The 21,378-nt window shown below is 36.8% G+C and overlaps 1 long non-coding RNA gene across 5 annotated transcripts in view; it reads right to left on the reverse strand.

Annotated features, from left to right (window-relative positions):
* Window positions 1-21,378, reverse strand: part of LOC143672874 (uncharacterized) — a 53,649-nt gene that overhangs the window by 24,752 nt on the left and 7,519 nt on the right. For 3 of the 5 annotated variants that reach the window (XR_013170087.1, XR_013170086.1, XR_013170084.1), the window contains exon 3: window positions 6,904-7,067. The exons of the other annotated variants lie outside the window; for them this stretch is intronic. This is a non-coding gene — a long non-coding RNA (uncharacterized LOC143672874). The remainder of the gene's footprint in view (window positions 1-6,903; window positions 7,068-21,378) is intronic. 5 annotated transcript variants of the gene reach the window in all.

The following is a 21,378-nucleotide window of genomic DNA, read 5'->3' on the forward strand; positions in this document are numbered from 1 at the left end:
AGATAGAAGCCCAAAGACAGAAGAAGCCAGAGAATGAGACAGATGGCCATGTGACAGAAGCAAGGATGTAAACCTAGGAACACCAAGGGATGTGGCAAGCCAAGTCATCACCAGAACAACCCAGGAGAAAACATGGCCTGTCAAGACAATTTTGACAGGCCATGCTTTCAGGGGGCTAACTTCCAAAACCATGAGACAACAAATTCCTATAGTTTCAGCAAACCGGTAATGATTTTTGCCACACCTGCCATGGAAAACTGTAACAGAATGCGTTCAACTCACAGTGAGTGGAGGAGAGGGTGCTAAAGAGCTAACTGAATACATCCAGCATAGACAGATCTAACTTTAATCACATGCTAAACAGAGAAGTCAATGCTTAGCCACCACAACAGAATAGAGTAAGACCCTGGTAACATAGTAATGCTTTCATAATTTCAAATATCCCCACAATTCTTCCAATGTTGTCAGCAATTATGCACATTCCTACATTTACTCTGCTAGCTCTGCACTTTCCTTATCTCTCCTCAAAGCTAACTTTGTTAGAAGTCATGCCCAAAGGGACAAGTATTAGGAAACAATTAGTTTTGTCATTAATTATGCATCTGTATCCTCTTGGCTCTCTGCCTTCTTTGTCCACTCCCACCATAAAATCCTGCCTTCTCCACCTGTCAAAGCTCTGTTTTACAAACCAAGTTGGACTTGTTTGAGTCATCCATTCTTTGGGCTGTTGCACCCCCACACCTTGGTGGAAGACTGTCTTCCTACACAACCCCTCGCCTTTCTTGGAACAATCCTACCTGACATTACATGCTGCTTTCTGCCTAGTTTCAACACTCTTAAAGCATCACTAAAAGACAAGCACATGGAGGACATGGAATGCATCTTATTATACTCCTTCAAGAGGCCTTCTTAAAATAGGCCTTATGCAGGAGAAGGAAGTAATTCTAAATGAATTTTGAAATTGCACTATGAATTGGAGTGCATATTCTTCTGAACAGAGATGTTTTGTGATTATAAATGTTTTAGTACCTTAAAATTATTCATAAGTCATGAGATTTACCCTAAATTCTATCTAAAAGGCAGGTCAGCATTTACTCCAGAATGTGTGTGTGTTTGTGGTTAGGGGGAATAGCAGAGGGAGGAAATGGGCAGAATTAGGTCTGGCTTTTTTCAATGTAATAGTTACATTTCTGATGTTAAGCTAGCAACACATGCACATGGATTTAAACCCACATTTGGATATATAACCTTCACTTCAAAATGTTTTGTTAAATATTTCACTAATATAATAATTGACATCATGATTTTGGAAAGTCAGCATGCTAATGTAATAATAAGACACAGAAAAAATTTTAAACATATACCTATTGTGTGACCCTGGATTCTACTCTTAAGTATTGATCTGGGAGGAATGAAAGCATATCTCCTCATAAAGATTTACACTGAAATCTCATAACAGCTTATTTGTAAGAGCCAAAAACCCCTTCAAAAATCCCTTCAATAAATGAAGTGATAAACATATTGTGGTTTATCTATATAATGGAATGCTGCTATTCTGAAATGTAAAATAATAGAGTATGGACAGTGACTTGGATGAATCTCAAATAGTTCTCTTCTGTGAAAGAAGGTAGACAAAAAATGAGGGCATGAATTTATATGAAATTCTAGAAAATGCAACCAGATTTTTAATGAAAGCAGGTAATTTTTGCCTGGAGAAGGGGGATAGAGCAAGAAAGGAAGGATTGCAAAGGGACATGATGAGATGTTTGGGAGCTGATGGATGGATGCTATTTTAATTGTGGTAATATTATCACAGGTGTATAGCTAGCTCAAAATTCTTAAATTGCACATCTTATATAGGTGGAGTATATTGTTTATCAAATGTAGCTCATTAAAATGTTAAAAAAAAGATAACTACATAAAATTGCTGTAAATAGGGCGGGCCATGGTGGCTCAGCAGGTAAGAATGCTTGCCTGCCAAGCCCGGGGACCCGGGTTCGATTCCCAGTGCCTGCCCATGTAAACAAAATAAAAATTAAAAAAAATAAAATAAAAATTGCTGTAAATAATTTCATCCCCATATAAACTTTTTAAAAGAAAAGATAGGGTGTGCCATGGTGGAATTCTTGCCTGCCATGCCAGAGACCTGTGTTCAATTCTTCGTGTCTGCCTTTGGAAAAAAAAGTAAATAATAGAAAATTCCATTACTTTAAAACTCCACCATTCATTTTACAAAGATATATAACCCCATTCCCAAAAAATGTTCCATTATAAAAATATATGCTCATTTTACTTGTGAATATAGGTACAAAAAATTCAAAATATAATACTAGGACAGGCAATGGTGGGTCAGTGACAGAGTTCTCACTGGCCATGTTCAAGATCCAAACTTGGTTCCTGGTGCCTGCCCATGTAATAAAAATAAGATAAGATAAAAAAATAAGTTATAAAAATATATAATACTAGCACTTAACCAGTTATTAAAAATAATAAATGCATTAAAATCAAATAGAATTTATTTCAGGAATACAAGAATGATACAGTATAACAATAAGTTTAATAAAGAAAAAAGTAAATGAGTATATTGGTTGATGTTGAGGAGAAATTTGAAAAAATAAGTTTCTCCTGATTTTCTTAGAATATTTTTCTCAAGGAAAACAAATTCCAATCTCAAATTAACATTCTAGCCATCATTTAAAAGCAAATTACTGAAGCTGTTCACTTTAAAGTTCAGAGTAGAACAAGGATAGCGGTTATTTCACATGGCTTTCAAATTTATTGATGATACAATATTTTAAAAATATTTACTATGTTCAAGTTTTAAGTGAAAAATAAAATTTAATATTATCATTACTTTGGAATGACTTAGCTATTTACTTTAAAAGACAAATTCATCCAATTTGTAAAGAGAATCATTTAGTATATTTGGAGGCAATAAAGAAGTTTTATACCATAGTTTTATACAAATTGAGCATTTAAAACTTAATAGCTATGTTTTTTTCTTGTTATAATTCAAGTTCTCTCACCATAAATGACTACAACACTGGATAAAATATTTGTAGCATTTCTTTTCAGATATTGAAAGACAGACAGCACTGGGTTGTGATCCCTAGGCAAGGGAACAAATGAAAACGCTTTACAATCTCTTTGACTTTCTATTTATAAACATTTTCCAGATATTAACATAGTGAAGACAAACAGAGAGTCACAGTTTTACTGAGCTGAACAGAGACAATGAAGTTTGGGAAAAGCAGTTGAAGATGCTAGAACGTGCAGGCAAAATATCAGAAAAAGTAAAACTTTGGAGAACAACTTCTGAAATCTGCAAGGTAGCCCCTTAATGATTTATTTGTCTGAATAATAAACTCCTGTTGCATGTTGTGAGATTCCATGAGGCTAGACATGATACAACTACCAAGAAAAAAATTATCTTGCACTGACAAACTCAGATTTGAGAGATGTAGAGTTATGATGTGCCATATTGGGCAGGCTTGGTTAAACATTTACAGCATTCAATGGATTACCCAGAAAAGCCACACATTGGGAATATGGTTAAACTATCCCTAGCTTCAAGTCTACTCTAGATGTTACTAACAAATTTTTTTAAAAATCCTCAAAAGGATCAAAACAAGCCTCAAAATGATCAAGCTTGTCTTATTATCTGAAAAAAATTTCTTAAATGAAGATAATATCTGGACTGGCAACAACATATTGTTCAAAATTTCCAGTATTCAATAATAATATATTAGCCATATGGAGTAGGAAACTATAACCCAATAATAAGAGAAAAATCAGCCTATAGAAAAAGACCCTGAAATGTCTCAGACAATGGAATTAGAGGCAATGATTTGGAGCAGCTATTAAAATATGGTCAAGGAATTGAAATACAACATAAAAATAAAGAAGAAAGAACTAGAAGCAAAAAAACATAGAACGCAAATTTGCAGGGCTAAAATGAGCAATACATTTACTTAACTGCATTAAAGCAGTATGATCCCTTCAGAAGTAAAAAAAAAATTGATGCATAGAGTAAACACACTGAAAAATTAATATAAACTCATTCACCTCTGGCAAAATATCAAGTTGTTTAAAATGCTTACTTTGAATCTCAGAAACAAAAAAGAGAAAGAAGATATTTTAAAAATTATAATGATAATTTTGAAAAATGATTAAAGCTATATAACCACAAATTTGAAACACCTAATTATCCTCAAGCACAGTACATATAAAAAAAGCAGAATATATATAAAGAAAAACACACTAAGGTACATCATAACTAAATTGCTGAAAACCATTCATTAATGAAGAGATAACTATTATGAGTAGCCATGAAGGAAAAATAGTGCATACAGAGGAAAAAAATAAATGATTTCTGACTTCTTTAAGGAAAAATTCAAGCCATAACACAATGGAATACATCTTCAATGTGCTGAAAGAAAATTAAAGACTCAACCTAGAATTCTACATGCAATAAAACAATCTTTGAAGGTGCCATTTGAAAGCAAACAACAGAGAACTTATTGTCAGCAGAGCAGCATTATAAGAAACATTACATCATTAGGCAGAAGGAAAATGACACAAGGTACAAACGCAGATGAACACAGAAGAATGAAGAGTGTCAAAATAAAAACTATGCAAGTAAATATAGTTTTTCCCCTAATTTCTTTAAAATATAATCAACTGTTTAAATAAGAAGTCATATCAGAGTGTAAAAAGTTTTAAACACACATAGAAGTAATGCATACAGCAATAGTAAAAGAAAGAGGAGGAAGGGGGTGCAAGGGTAGTGCAGTGGTAGAATTCTCACATGCAATGTGGGAGACCTGGGTTTGACTCCTGGTCCATACACTTCAGCCCTCCCCCCAAAAAAATGAAAGAAAGAGGAGGAAAATAGAAGCATATTTTTACAAAACTCTTATATAAGTGTTTCATAATATTATTTGAAGCTTTGCTATGATAAGTGAAACATACATCATGAATACCTCATAATGAAATGAAAGAGAGAAGAACTGGTGAACTAACAGAAGAGATGAAAAAGACTAATAAGAAAGTACTTAATCCAAAATATGAGAGAGGAAAAAGCAAAAAAAGAAAAGAATGAAAAAGTAAACAAACAACAAGATAACAAATCAAATCTAAATACATAGCATCATGTTAGATTTATGTGGACCAATTAGATTTCAGATTGGAATTAAAAAATAGCTAAAATTAATAAGAGAATTTAACAAAGTCACAGGTTACAAAACTATAATTTGTATGTTCACACACCAGCAAGCAAAAAAGTTGGAAAACTGAAATTTTAAAACGAAATGGAAATAATAATGAGAGCATCAATTCTAAGCTGCAAAGGGATGAATTATAAAAAGCAACGTGCGAACCCTGTACGATAAAAAATACAAAGCATTACTAAAACAATCAAGAAAACAAATTGAGAAATATCCTACATAAATGGATTACACAATTCAGTATCGCTAAAGTGTCAGTTCTCAACAAACACATATATACATTCTACACAATGTCATTCAGATTCTCAGCAGACTATTTCTTTTTTGGAACTGAAAAGCTGTTTTTAAAAGGTGTATGGAAATGCACTAGGCCTAGAATTTCAAAAGATCTAGGGAATCAAAGATAGAGAACATATATTTTCTGATTCCAAGGCTTACTATAAAGTCAAATTAAACAGTGTGGTATTGTCAGCAGAGCAGCATTATAAGAAACATTACATCATTAGGCAGAAGGAAAATGACACAAGGTACAAACTCAGAATGGATGTATAGGTTAATGAAGTAAAATATTTGTCTAAAATAGACTCGTACATTATATTTAAAATAAAAATGTCAGGCAATTCAATGGGGGAAAGGACAAACTTTTCAGCAAGTCGTGCAAGACAAATTGGATATCTTTAGGAAAAAAGAATCCTAATCCTCTCACACAATATACAAAAAGTAATTCAAAATTATTATATACCTAAAAGGAACTGTAAAACTATTAATACTTCTAATAGAAAACTTAGAAAAACTATTTCTTGACTGTGATGGAGTGGAGGCTGTATGTATCCCAGAAAGCATCATGTTCTTTTAATCCATTCCTGGAGCTGCAGACCTATTGTAGGTGTCAGCTTTTCATTAAGTTATACCTGTCAAGATGTGACCTAGCCTATTCAAGATGTGTCATATTCCCCTTATTGGGGTCCATTATGAGAGGATAAAAGAGATCAAATTAAGAGAAACTCAAAGAAAAAGACAACAGAGAAGCTGAGAGACAAGGACACACCTATAGAAGCTGAGAGAGGAAGCCACTGAAGCCAGAAATTGGAAGCAACAATGCAGAGAGAAGGACCAACAGACACCATCATGTGCCTTCCATGAGAGGATAAGCAAGCAGGAACCCAGAGTTGGGTCCCAGAGGAACTAAGTGAAGACAAATAGATACTTAGAAAGGAAACCACTGGCATCAGAACTTGATAGCAATGGAACAGGGAACAAGGATGAAGAGATGCCAGCCATGTGCCTTCCCAGCTGACAGGTGTTCCAAACAGAATCAGCCTTTCCTGAGTGAAATATACTTCCTGTTGATGCCTGAATTTAGACGTTTTCAGTTTACATTATATTTGTAAACTTGCAAGCTAATAACTCCCCATTGTTAAAAGCCAGTTCATTTCAGATATATTGCATTTCTTCAGCTTTAGTAAAACAAAACAATGACCTATATGTAGACAAATATTTCTTAGAGAAGACACAAAAAGCAGTAACAATATTAAAAAATAAAGCTTATTCAAAATTAAAACTGTCTGCTCTTTAAAATGCATGATTAAGTAAAGGAAAATGTTAGTCATATTGGGAGAAAATGATTTCAAAACATGTATCATTGGAAGGACATATCCAGAATATTAAAGGCTCTTACCTCATTTATTAGATGAGAAACATAATTTAAGGATCAGTAACAGATTTGGGCAAACATTTCCCAAGGAAGGTACACAAATGACCAAGTACAGCAACAGATGACCATCATCTTTAGACACCAGGGAGAAATGCCATGTAAGACTAAACAATGATACAATTTCATACCTACAAGAGTGGCAAATATATATATAAAGATAAGTCTAAGTATCAACCAGGATGTAAAACAACCAGAAGACCAACACATGTCTGGATCAAGTATGAAATGATGTACAATTTTTGAAAATATTTTGACATCTTAACAATGTTAAATCTATATTTACACATTTACCATGTAATCCACTTGTTCACCTTTAGCTATTTAATGAAGATAGCTGAAATATTTTTGCATAAATACTTGACTATGAATGTTCATAGATGCTTTATTTTATGATAGTTTATATTAGGTTTATTATAGTCTCAACTTCCATTACAAGGTGAATGGCTAAACAATTTGTGGTATATTCATACAGTGGAATATTACTTAGAAGTAACTATAAATAAATGCTATATGGATAATTCTAAAATAAAATGGACTAAGTGAAAGACAAAGACAAGCCATATATCTTCATTATTACATTAACAAAAGATATATTTTCTAAATTCCATTAGTAAAAGATACAAATGATAGAAATTAGATCAGTGATTTTCTGGAATATGAGGAGGGGAAATGAACTGCAAAACTGCTCAGCAAACATTATTTTCAATAATAAAAACATTTTCTATAAATTGCTTTTGGTTGTAGCTATATGAGTGTATACATTTGTTAAATTCATCCAACATTTCAGTAACAACGCATAAATTTTATTGAAGGCACATTATAATCCAATATAGATGATGTTAAAATTTTTAAACTTTCTTATAAACCAACCATAATCTTTTACTATTTAATGAATAATGAATAAATTAAAGCAAAAAATCAAAATTCTAAAAATATTTCTAAATAAGTAATAGAGGATTTCTTTGAAGGAATATATCCAACAATTTTTTCTTGGATATAAAAATTGACATGATAAAAAAGTAAATGAAAACAAACATCATGTTTAATTTTATTATTAATGCATTGTGTGCAATATTTTGTTCCAATTTAAATAAGAATTGATTTCTTCTGTGAAAGAAGAACTTCACTCCAAATTGTCTTGCATATTGATGTTAAGCAATATTTGCTAAAGATAATTAACTTTCTAAATTATACCTACACATGCAACTTTGCATGGATTTGTCTCTCTCAGAATAGGTTAGTATACACAGACTAATCATTAAACTAGAAACCAAAATGAAAATGGGCAAGGCTAAGATTTATAACTACAAAATTTTGACAGTTCATGGCAATACTGAACATATGATCACATCCTATTTTAATCATCCTCTATCTAATAAATAACTATACAAACATTGAATAAAGTTCTGAAACTATTCTGGAACAGAAAATGAAAGACAACATAACAAATACATTTTAAGTACTGTCACTTCACCCCCTTTCTCCTTTTTCCCCTCTTTCCCCCTCTTTCCCCTTTTGACATTAATTTCTTGCCTTAAATTCAGGCCTTAAATAGCAGTCAACCTTGTAAACAGCTTAATTTCATCACTCAAATGTGTTTCTAATTTGGAACTTAAACTGGAGAACAAAAATAATTTATTGATCTCTGGTCACATGAAGGTGCTTAGCAGTTAATAACCAGATCTGCATTACAGGAAATAACCTTAATATTTAGCTGAAATCAAAGTTAAGTAAAACCACCTTGATGCATTATAGGTATCCTTCTTTGGCATGTACCAAGCTGGGATCTACATGAGCTGTCAGCATGAAAATGAGACAGTTGAACAGCTTCCTAAGAAGACTGGCAAAGTTAAGATCTTTGTAAATGAGACAGAGATGAGGTCAGAGATGAGGTCAGAGATGAGGTAAGGAGATTTTAACTCCTATCAAGGATATATATAAAACACATGCAGCTTCAAGATCAAAGGTCAGGAATTACCAAAAGAGCAAAGGGATTGGTAGGTGGTGTATATACTTAGTAGAGGAAAAAATTCTAATGGTGTAATTTTGCATGGCTTTTTAGAAGATTCAAAGTATCTTTCTTTAAACATTTTTACAATACATAAACAAACCATCCACTGAACACAGAATTTAGCAGGGAGATAACCTAGTTATATGTCTATATATCTGTCCTAATGGTTCAACTATAAACCTGAGAGAATAAAGAGGAAAGAGAAACTCTTCTAACATGGAAAAATAAATACCAATAAGTTGTCAATGTTGCCTTTTTAAAGGATGGATATGAGTGAGATGATCAGATTCAGAAAAGTCCAAAATGGGGAAATAATATTATACATAAACAACCACAGATAGTTCCACAATTATTCCCTAGAAATTGGGAAATTCCATTCATATTCACAGAAGCTTTTGTTTTATAGCCACATTTTGGAAAGTGTGCCTTAAGTGAGAAAATTTACCTGTAGGAAAGAAACGAGGATGATATAGAAAGTGATGTGGCATTTATTTTCATTACTACCATGTGGACTTGGTTTGAGTCTTATTTGTTGAGGCTTAAATATTATTAGCACAATTCAAGAGACTTCAGGAGATTAGGGTCACAATATTCCTACCACAGCACTCAAGATTCAAAGAGCAACAGAGTTTTCAAGCAGGCTTATGAAAGTTAATTTCATATGTCAACTTGGCTGAGTTACAGTGTTGAGTTGTTTGGTCAACAAGCACTGATCTGATGGTTACAGTGAAGGAATTTACAAAGATAAACAAGTCATTGATCACTTATTACATCTATGTTTGATTACATCTATAATCAACAAAGGAGATTGTTTTCAATGAGAAAAGTTTCGACTTCCAATCAGGTGAAGGCCTTAAAAGGAGAACTGATGATTTCAGCCATCACAAAGAAAAAAATTCTCTTTCCAGTCAGCTTTGCCTAGAGAATTCACTGCCACTACTGAGTTCCAAACTTGTGGGCTGCCCGATGGAATTGGACTTGCTAGTCTCAATTGCACTGTAAGTTTCTATAATACATATATTATATATATTTCATACACACATACACACACACATGCACACACACACACACACACGCACATATATACATATGCTGTGGGTTTCATTTTTCTGAAGAACCCTCACTACACAGCACCCTTCACTTCACCTTTCTGGCAGCCCAACTGAGATACTAGGAAGAAAGGAAGCTTTAGAAGAATGAGGAGCGAGATCAAGAATCACTGGTGATAAAGGAGAATATAAGGCTTTGCTGACTGTTCTTCTAGGCAAAAGACCCAAGGAAATAGAATCTTGAGGAGGAGAGAAACAACTGTTTCTGAGGTAGAAAAGAGACCAATGCAAGAAGAAACTGAAAGAACCATTGTGATTGGAGCAGACTGAGGACCTGGATTTCATAAAATGAGATTTAAGAAGTGGATAGGAGCCAGATTACATAGGACCATGTAGACTGGGTTTAGAGTAGGTGCCATGGGCAGCCATGAAGGGTTTTGTGCAATGGGACTGACTAAATCCAAGCTTTTTTTTCTTACAATAAATCTTAAATTCAAAATTCACACTTCTTATTCTTAAAAAGTGAAAATAAATATATATGGTTAATTCAATAGTCTAAAGTGATGTGGTTAAGGTGGTGTGATGGTGGCTCAGTAGCAGAATTCTTGCCCCCCATGTCAGAGACCTGGGTTCAATTCCCAGAACCTGCACAGGCAAAAAAAAAAAAACAACAAGATGCAGTTAATTATTACTCCTTCATATTAATTGTACATATATACACCATAAATGATTTTGAAATAAAAAGAAACATCAACAGTCAATATTTTCCTGTATTCTGAGAGTTGTTGAGCACTGAATCATGTTCCTTATACAAAGCATTTTTAGGGAAGGTCACAGAGGCTCAAGGGCAGAGATCTCATCTTTCATGTTAGAGACCCTGGTTTGATTCCCGGTGTCTGCCCATGCTAAAAAAAAAAAAGCATGTTCAGGTCCCACCTAATTCCCGGTCCTGCAGATTTGAACCCATTTGTAAACAGAAATAGGAAATTTGAAGATGTTTTTAGTTGAGATGTGCACAAATTTTATGAGAGTAAGCCCTAACCCAATATGGCTGAAGTCCTTCTAAGCAAAGAAAATTGGACACAAAAGGAGAAATCATGGAGAACAGCCAGAAACAGAAGTCATCAGCATCCAGAAGAGAAAGAACATGCCATCATGTTTTTAATAAGGTGAAGAACCAAAATATATTAGTTAGGGTTCTGTAAAGAAATAGAATCAACAGGAAATATCTATAAGTATAAAATTCATAAAACTGTCTCACATAAACATGAGAAGGTAGAGTCCAAAATCCATAGGGCAGGCTGTGAAGCTGATGACTCTGATTGAGGGTCTGGATGAATTCTACAGGAGAGGCTCACTGGCCTAAGCAGGAAGTGAGCCTGTCTCTTCTGAATCCCCCTTAAAATGCTTCCAGTGATTAGAAAAAGTATCATTCATAGCATAAGACACTCCCCCTGGCTGATTAGAAATGGAAATAAGCTGTGGATGCAGCCAACATGATCATGATTTAATTCTATGAAATGTTCACATAGCAAGAAGGCCAGCACTTGCCCAATGAGAAAAACAGGTACTACCACCTAGCCAAATTGACACATGAACCTGATCATTACAGTTCAAGCCCTGTCAACTTGGCAACTGTAAACATTACCTTAAACCACACCTAATTTCTAAAGAGAAAGCAATAAAAGACACATTTTTCTCTCACCTAACAATACTCAACTCTCCTGCATATAACCAGAAACACATTGAATCTTCCCAGAATAGGGTTCAAGACCTTGGGTAATATTCATTATTAAACTTGATCTCTTACAACTTAAATAGTTTAACATGAGCAAAACAGTATTACAATCCTCATTTCTTTAACTAATCATGTGGCCAGAGTTCATATTTATCACTACTTTCTTCCACTACCCATTCCATGTTTCCTTTACCCTCAACAAGTACTTCAGCTGGTTGTGGTTTTTTGCCTGGTGAGGTGACCCAAACCTTCATTTCTGAAGTTTCAGAGCCATTGGTAGTCCTGACTGGATTGGGTTGTTGCAGTTTTCCATTGATTTTAATCACAGGGCATGACAGTACTAATAGACACCCTAGGGGATCTCCTACATTCCAGGAAAACTCTTCTTTAACTCCATTGTGCAATTGCAGTCCTATTTCCCCCTGATAGGGTCAACCACCCCAGAAAGTAAAATAATCCCCTTCTTGGCTTGTTGATCAGGGGCATGAGTAACCTAAAGTGACCAGGTGACAGTCTTTGAGATTCCATTTCAGTGGAATCATTGCTGTTTCTTCTGGTGGAAACAACCCCTCTTTTTAAACTAAGTCCCGTAGACCAGCAGAGCTCAATGTCACAGGGACAGGAAGCAAAAATTTTCCTAGTGGATCACTAAGGGTAATAGCGAGTAGTGCCACTCCCATCTCCACCCTTTGGTTCCTGGACCCATGGAACCTAAAGCTATGTGAGAAACAACACCACAAAGTGGATGCTGATTCAGAATATATACAACTTCTTGGAGAACATTGCCCCAGCCACCTAGTTGGCACCATAATTAACTTTTCAAAAGGCCATTCCACTGTTCTAGCAATCCAGCTGCTTCTGAATTATGGAGAACATGGTGTAACCAGTGAATTTCATGAGAATGTGCCCATTCCCAAACTTCATTTGCTGTGAAGTGTGTTCCCTGATAAGAAGCAATGCTGTGAGGTATATCATGATGATGGATAAGGTATTCTGGTAAGTCTATGGATGGTAGTTTTGGCAGAAGCATTGCATGCAGGGAAAACAAACCCATATCTAGAGAATGTGTCTATTCCAGTTAGAAGTAATTGCTGCCCCTTCCATGAAGGGATTGGTCCAATGTAATCAACCTGCCACCATGTAGCTGGTTGGTCATCTCAGGAAATGGTTCCATATCGGGGGCTGAGTGTGGGTCTCTGCTGCTGGCAGTAGGACAAAGAGCAGTAGCTGTAGCCAGGTCAGCCTTGGTGAGTGGAAGACCGCGTTGCTGGGCCCATGCATAAATTCCATGCCTACCATTATGACCACTTTGTTCATGAGCCCATTGGGCAATGATAGAAGTGGTTGGGGAAAGAGGTTGACTGGTATCCACGGAACAGGTCATATTATCCATTTGATTATTAAAATATCCTCTGCTGAAGTCACCCTCTAGTGCACACTCATATGGGACTCAAATATCTTCTTGCATTCAGTCCACGCAGAAATGTCCACAACCCTCTTCCCAAGACCTCTTTGTCACTTATTTTCCAATTATGGTCTTTCCAAATTCCCTGACCATCCAGTAAAACCATTAGCAACAGCCCGGGGGTCGGTATACAAATTCACCTCTGGCCAGTTTCCCTTCCAAGCAAAATTAACAACCAGAGGCACTGCTTGAAATTTTGCCCACTGGGAGAATTTACTCTCAGCAAATTCCTTCTCCTTCAAGGATACCCCAGAAAGGTGTTGGAGTGCTGCAGCTGTCCACTTATGGGTGGTATCTGCATATCATACCAAACCTTCTGTAACCAGGCCTGAGTTTTCTCTTCTCAATCAATTCACTCCCCAAGGAGCTCCCCAAGAGGCCATACTCTCATCTGGGAAAGAGAAGGTAATGTGGCAGGAGTGGAGACGATGGGTATTTGGCCCACTTCCTCATGTAACTTACTTGTGCCTTCAGGACCTGCACTGACCCTATCTTGAATATGCCACTTCCATTATATTATGGAGTGCTGCTGCATATGCCCAATTTTATGGCTTGATGGGTCAGACAATACCCAGCTCTTGACAGGTAACTTAGGTCTCATGGTAACTTGGTGACCCACAGTTAAACATTCAGTCTTTACTAAGGCCCAGTAGCAGGTCAAAAATCTGTTTCTCAAAAAGAGAGTGGTTATCTGCAGAAGATGGTAAGGCTTTGCTCCAAAATCCTATGGTCTACATTGGGATTCTTCTATAGGGGCCTGGCAAAGGCTCCAAACAGCATCTCTATTTGCCACTAACACTTTCAGCACCATTGGACCTGCTGGATCATATGGTCCAAGTGGCAAGGCAGCTTGCACAGCAGCCTGGACCTGTCACAGACCCTCGTCTTATTCATGTTCCCACTCAAAATTAGCAGCTTTCTGGTCATTTGATAAATTGTGCCAGAGTAGCACACCAAAATGAGAAAATATTGTTGCCAAAATCCAAAGAAACCAACTAGGCATTGTTTCACTTTTTTGGTAATAGGAGGGGCTAGATGCAGCAACTTAACTTTCATCTTTGAAGAAATATCTCGACATGCCCCGCACCACTGGATTCCTAGAAATTTCACTGTGGTGGAAGTCCCCTGCATTTTTGTTAGATTTATCTCCCATCCTCTGACATGCAAATGCCTTACCAACAAGTCTAGAGCAGCTGCTACTTCTTGCTCATTAGGTCCATTCAACATGATATCATCAATATAACGGACCAGTGTGATGTCTTGTGGGTGGGAGAAATGATCAAGTCCCTGTGGACAGGTTTATGACATAGGGCTGGAGATCTTATGTACCATGATGTAGGACTGTGAAAGTATATTGCTGACCTTGCCAGGTGAAGGTAAACTGTTTCTGGTGGTCTTTATAAGCAACTATTGAGATAAAAGAATTTTCCAGATCAATAGCTGCATACCAGGTACCAGGGAATGTATTAATTTGCTCAAGAAATGAGACCACATCTGGAACAGCATCTGCAATTGTGGTTACTACCTGGTTGAGCTTAAAATGATCCACTGTCATCCTCCAAGACCCATCTGTTTTCTGCACAGGCCAAATTGAGGAGTTGAATGGTGATGTGTTGGGAATCACCACCCATGCATCCTTCCAGTCCTTAAGAGTGGCATTAATCTCTGAAGTCCTCCAGAAATTCGGCATTGCTTCTGGTTTACTATTTTGCTAGGTACAGGCAATTCTAATGGCTTCTGCTTGACCTTTCCCACAATAATAACCCTCACTGCATTAAGTTAGAGAGGAAAGGTGGGGATTCTGCCAGTTGCTCAGTGTGTCTATTTCAACTATGCTTTCTGGAACTGGGTAAATAACAACAGAATCGTTCCAGGGGACCACTGGACCCACTTTGAGATGGATCTGAACTAAAACTGCATTGGTCACCTGACCTCCATAAACCTCCACTCTCATTGGTGGACCAAAGTGATGTTGTGGGTCCCCTGGAATTAATGTCACTTCTGAACCAGTGTTTAATAATGCCCAAAATATCAGATCATTTCCTTTTCCCCAATGCACTGTTACCCTGGTAAAAGGCCATAGGTCTCCTTGGGGAAGGCTTGGAGGAAGATTAATGGTATAATTTTGTGACAGTGCAACAGGGTTCTCCCCCAAAATGAACCTGGCCTCCCCTTCATTCAAGGGGCTCTGAGATCTGTAAGTTGTCTCAAGTCTGGGATTGAGTAAGGGACCATTGTAATTCAAGTTAAACTTCTGTTCATTTGACCTAGAACGCTTTTGTTTATACAACTCAAGCAAGAATTTAGTAGACTGCTCAAATATTATACTTCTAGGTACCCCATGATTACTAGTCAATGCCATAAATCTCTGAGTCAGATTATTTTGACTCCTGCTTTGAGTTTTTTGTCTATTATAATAGCAAGGTCCACCCTGTTTTGGTGATTATATGCTGCCACCTGGCTTCTGACAACTTGGAATCTTGTCATTCTCATTATGTTTAAGGATTCTAGCTGAGTAACAGCACTTCCCACAGTAATATCTGATCTACAGAGAAGTTCAAGTATGAGCTCTTCAGGGATGATGGTGCTAGTCTCACAAATTAATTTCTTATGGTTCTGGTAAAAGCTGCATCCTCTGGACATTCCTGGGGTATAACAGCAGGCTTTGCATGATAAATCTATGTTAACATTTCAATCTCTTTAAGCATCTGGGTTCCCTCATCTACATTATACCAGGGCAGTTCTGGGATTTCAACCTAAGGTAATGTTGGCCACCTTTTGACCCATGTTTCAGCCAAACATCCAAAAAACTGTTAATACCTTTTCTAACCCCTCAAGCTGTAACACTGAATACAGAACCTCTGCTTAGTGAGCCCATATCCATAAATTCAGCCTGATACAGCCTTATATTCCTCCTGCCATTATCCCACACCCTTAAAAACCATTGCCAGAATATTCCCCTGATTTCTGTCTGTATAAATTGGAAAACTGACATAGTTCTTTTGGAGTATAATGTACCTCTTCAGTTGTGATACTTTATACCTCACCTTTAGGGGCCTGTTGGGATTTTAGTTTAGTTATGTCTGGAAGAAATGAGGGGTGGTGGTGGTAGGTCATGAAAAGAATTAGAAGTATCTTCCAAGCCATTTGCTCCAGGGCATTCGTTTGCAGTTTCATATGGTGGAACAGATTCATCACTCTAGGGCTAATTGCTTCAGGTGGAGGTTGGGTGACCAACTCATCAGGGCAGTCTGGAAGTGGGGCAGCTATATCCCCAGGGCAGACCATTACAGGGTCGTCTAGAGAAAACTCAGCATGGCCTAGGATTTCAACCTCTCCACCTAAATCATTATCAATCTATATGTACCATCCCATTTTTCAGAGTCCCACTCCTTTCTAATCAAAGCCCTCACTTTTACTGCAGACACTATGTAAGATAGAGATTTCAGTTTACATTGTAAAGTTGTTACTCTAACAATAAGATTCTGAATCTGATTTCTGGAGACCTCAAGTCTACAGCTACAGGAAATAAAATTTTCCTTCAAGATACTCAGTAATGTTTTCATCTCTCAGATAGTGTGAAAGCTTCTCATTGGAAGCCTTAAGCCCAGCTCTTTCACTCATTAATGCATACAGTGTATCTAAAAACAACCAGGCAGCATTACTACACCTCCTATTTCCACAAAACTCCATAAAGTTCACAAAAAGATTATTCCCCAGAGTCTGGCTTCATACAGGCAAAGCATTAGAAGAATTGATGGTGATATTTTGGCTATCACTTTTGTCAACTCACCCCATGGATTGGCAGTATCATTCTGATTATAGGAATCAGAGTCCTTTGTTCCTCTGAGTACAGTCAGAGAAGAAAACCAATCATTCATACCAATTTTTAAGATTTAGTTTCCTAAGAACTTCTCCTAGTACCAAGCTGTATTAGTTGCTTTTCTAGAGAAACAAAATCAACAGGAAATATCCATAAATATAAAATCTATAGAAAGTACCTATGTAACCATGGGGATGTAGAATCCACAATCCATAGGGCAGGTTTCAAAGCTGATGACTCTGATGTAGGGTCTGGATGAACTCCACAGGGGAGGTTTGATGGCTGAAGCAGGAAGAGAGCCTGTCTATTCTGAATCTTCCTTAAAAGGCTTCCAGTGATTAGATTAAGCATCACCCATTGCAAAAGACACTCCCCTCAGCTGATTATAAAAGGAATCAGCTGTAGATGCAGCCAACATGATTATGATTTAATTCTTTGAAATGTCCTCATAGCAGCAGACAAGCCTGCACTTGCCAAACCAGACAAACAGGTACTGCCACCTGGCCATGTTGACACATGAACCTGACCATGACACAAAAAGATTGCCAGTCAGCCAGATGATACTGATCCTAAGAGAAAGCAAGCATTCTAGCCTTTGAAACCATGAGCCAGTGCATTTCTGTTGTTAAGTGAACCCATTGTAAGGTTTTTATTTTTACAGCTGAGAAACTAAATCAAAGGTTTGTGTTAAGTACCTATATAGACAGAAGTCTTTGATTCTGTTCTATAAGAGGAGAATAGGGTGATGAGAGCATTTGAAATCTGAAGCAGTGACTGCACCTTATGGTTCAGGTATGTATAGGATAATTTGAAGTGTCACCTCTTAGCAAAAAGAGTGCCATATCTCTACTGCAACTGATACCCACAAACTACAGATCCTAAACAGACTACACCCTGTAACTGTGTCTACAGTTTGTGTCCTTCCTCCACAGTGGCAACAGGCTTTTAGCATCTCCACCCTAATCCAGTTCCTAAATTGAGATAAAAAGGCTTACTTTGGAATAGAGGACAGAATCAGAAAGTAATGTGCAAAGTTTAAACATGATGAGTGCCTATCATGTATCATGTTAGAGTTGGGACAAGTTGGCAGGTTACATCAGAACTCAACTATTCCCTTTTGGAAGACTGCATCCTGGCAAAGCTTGACATTGGGGTTCATGGGATGGAACATTTAAGATAGTCCATGATCTGAGCTTGAACTGTGGAGACTTACTACAATCCTACAATCCAATAGAATCATCATAGGCTTTGTGACAGTTATCTAACTGATGTTAGAATCTTTCTCAAATTAAGAGCATTTCCTCTAGAACAAGGGGAATTGTTGCCACAGGTGCTAAGTATATTTCTTGCATCTTCATCATAGCCTGTTCTGCAAGTGTATTTTGCCTCTTTTAGTTCAAAGAACATATTGTTATCTTTGGTCTGTACTTTGACTACCTGCAGCATACACAAAAGCCCCAAATCATGGGCCAGGAAACTAATTGGGAGATGTCTTAACTTGCCAGGCCTCCCATAACAAAAACCAGACACTGGTTGGCTTAAGCAATGGGAATTGATATCTCACAACTTCGGAGGCAAGAAGTCCAAAATCAAAGTCCCACAAGGCCATGCTTTCTTCTGGAACCTGTAGTGTTCAGGTACTCAATCTACTTTGCCACAATTCTTGGGCTTTTTTGGCCTGCACCTCTGCCCTGCCTGACAATATGTCTCATTGATCTCCTCCTTGGCTTTCTCTGACTTCTGGCTTTTACTGACTAGCTGAGTCCAAATTTACTCTGCCTCAGAAGGAATGCTGTCATATGGATTAAGTCCCATATGAATCAATTTGGCATTTTCTAAATAGGATCTTCAAACATTCAATCACAATTAATTCCATACCTTAACTAGTAATAACATTTTCAAAGCCCCTATTAACAGATGGGTTCACACCATCAGGAATACAGAAAAGACTTTAATATGTCTTTGGTGGTACACATGATTTCATCCCCAATAGGGAAGAAAAGACTGACAAACATGGTGCAAACTAAGTATCCATTTTCCTAGACCTAACAAGGAGCACATCTTTCCAGGATTCAGGTGCAATTCAACATTCTTTGGTCACATGGGCCACAATAAAAGGACCTGAACACAGCCATGTTGTGGATCCCAAATGCCTTGAGTTTTTGATACTCTAAAACTGGTAGGAATTTGAGAGCAAGAAGTTGTCTTTTTCTGTATGCCACTCTTGCTGGGCACCTGGAAGGGGCTGAGCAAATACTTCACTCTCTAACCTTCAGTTATCACAATGGTCTGAGAACAGCATTCCTAACATACCAATATTCCTACAGCACAAAGGGAGGTTCTGTCAGGGAACCAATACATTATTTCTTTCATGTGGCCACTGGAAACTAGATATGGCTCTCAAGTTCCAGAGGAGGTTAGTGAAATTATAAGTGCTGGAGACCTACTTCTCCACATCACAACTCTGAAACAATGGCATATCCCCAAATATCAAAGAGAAATGAAGTTCTATTCCCCTATTTGAGTAGAAACTTGCAGTAATAAATCCCCAATTTTCCTATGATTTGATAGCACAATAATGTTTGTGTTTTATCTTAAGGATGCTATCTCAGGATGGTAAGCAGGGGTGAGATAAAAGAGGCAATAACCTATTTTGACTGTCTATTGGACTTTCATCTGGCCTGTGATTTATTAACTACTGCCTGGAACAACAGACTCTCAAATGAGCTGACACGGATGAGTACTGGAGGCTGAGAGAGGAGAAATCTCCCTCTTCTGACTTATGGTGGGGCTTATATGTGCTGTGGGGTCACAAAATTCTGTGTTTGAATTCCATCTTTGTCACTCCCTCGATAAGACGAAGCCTGAGACACCAACCCTCTTAGCCTCAATTTCCTCATCTACACAGTGGATCTTACATCATTAAACTCACAAAGTTGCTGTACAACTTAAGCTACATGTTATACTGCCTAATGTGCCATTTATAATAGAGTTGGGGGAGTTCTGCATAATCTCCATTCATTGCTCTCAAAATTGCAATATTAGTCAAAAATGCTAAACATAAATCCTTACACAGGAAAGTAAAATCCCTACACATTTCTAAGTTATATTAAGATCACATTTGTTTCTGATTAAATAATGGTGGGGGAGATAATATATGAGACAAGTAAGAGATATGGTGTGGAAGGGGATGGGATGGTGAAGCAGTGTACATGGAAAGAAGTGGACAGGTTAGAGACATTTTGATGAACATGGCATCAATATGATCAGTTAGAGTTGGGGGGTGAGGAGAAAAGAGAACATTCCTTTTGGAGAGGATTATCTTTCAGAAGTTAAGAAATTTATAGATACAAGCAAAAAAGTGTTCCTTTGTGTCTAGTGAAGTCTACATTTGTATATATGTGTACATATACATGCACATATATGTACACAAACACAGCTACACAAAATGGAAATGATCATTCATTTAATTAGTCATGTTCTTTGCTATTCCAAAGGAGACCAATCAAGAGAAGAGAGCAAATCAGAGTAAGAAAATAAAACGTCCTGAAAAATTGTTATACTTTTAAATTTATGAATCTTTTTATAGTATTACCATATGTGCTCTACAATGTGATTTTTTTTTTTTTTTTTTAAAGGAAAGACAGAGAGAAGGAAGGAAGGATAGAAGGAAGGAAGGAAGGAAGAAAGGGAAACATTTTTAAACATTTTCTTGTTTTATTGTATTCTGTTTCTCCGTTTTTGTTACATGGGCTGGGGCCGGGAATCGAACCGAGGTCCTCCGGCATAGCAGGCAAGCACTTTGCCCGCTGAGCCACCGCGGCCCGCCCTCTACAATGTGATTTTATTGATACCTTTTTCTCAAGCATATCACAAGCTATTTCAATTATATGTATTTACTATAACTTTATTGCACTATTCAAAACTTATAGAATACCTGCAAAATGTACTTTGTAATTGTAAGCATATTTTTCTTAAGAAGAAAAGTGTCTTTGCACATACAGAATGTATCACTTTCAAACACACAAACACACACCTCTGAATCTAGAACTCAAAATTAGTAGTTTTGTTTAGTTTTACTAATTCTTAGGATGGAAGAAAATTAGGATTTGTTGTTAACTTAATTATCTAATCCAACACTCAGTTGATAAGTGAATAAATTTTAATCCATGGGAGTCAAATGATTAGTTCAACATACATATTAAACTACTGGCTGATTCCATGTCAAAATTTCCAGTAATTTTCCAGTCTATTCTTCTCTGCATCCATTTCATTCTTCCCTATCCTATTTTAATACTTTTTTACTCTTTACACAGTGTAGGTATATTCAGATCTATGTACCCCAGAGAAGAA

This window comes from Tamandua tetradactyla (genome assembly GCF_023851605.1).
Source record: "Tamandua tetradactyla isolate mTamTet1 chromosome 18 unlocalized genomic scaffold, mTamTet1.pri SUPER_18_unloc_1, whole genome shotgun sequence".
In the NCBI taxonomy this organism is placed as follows: Eukaryota; Metazoa; Chordata; class Mammalia; order Pilosa; family Myrmecophagidae; genus Tamandua; species Tamandua tetradactyla.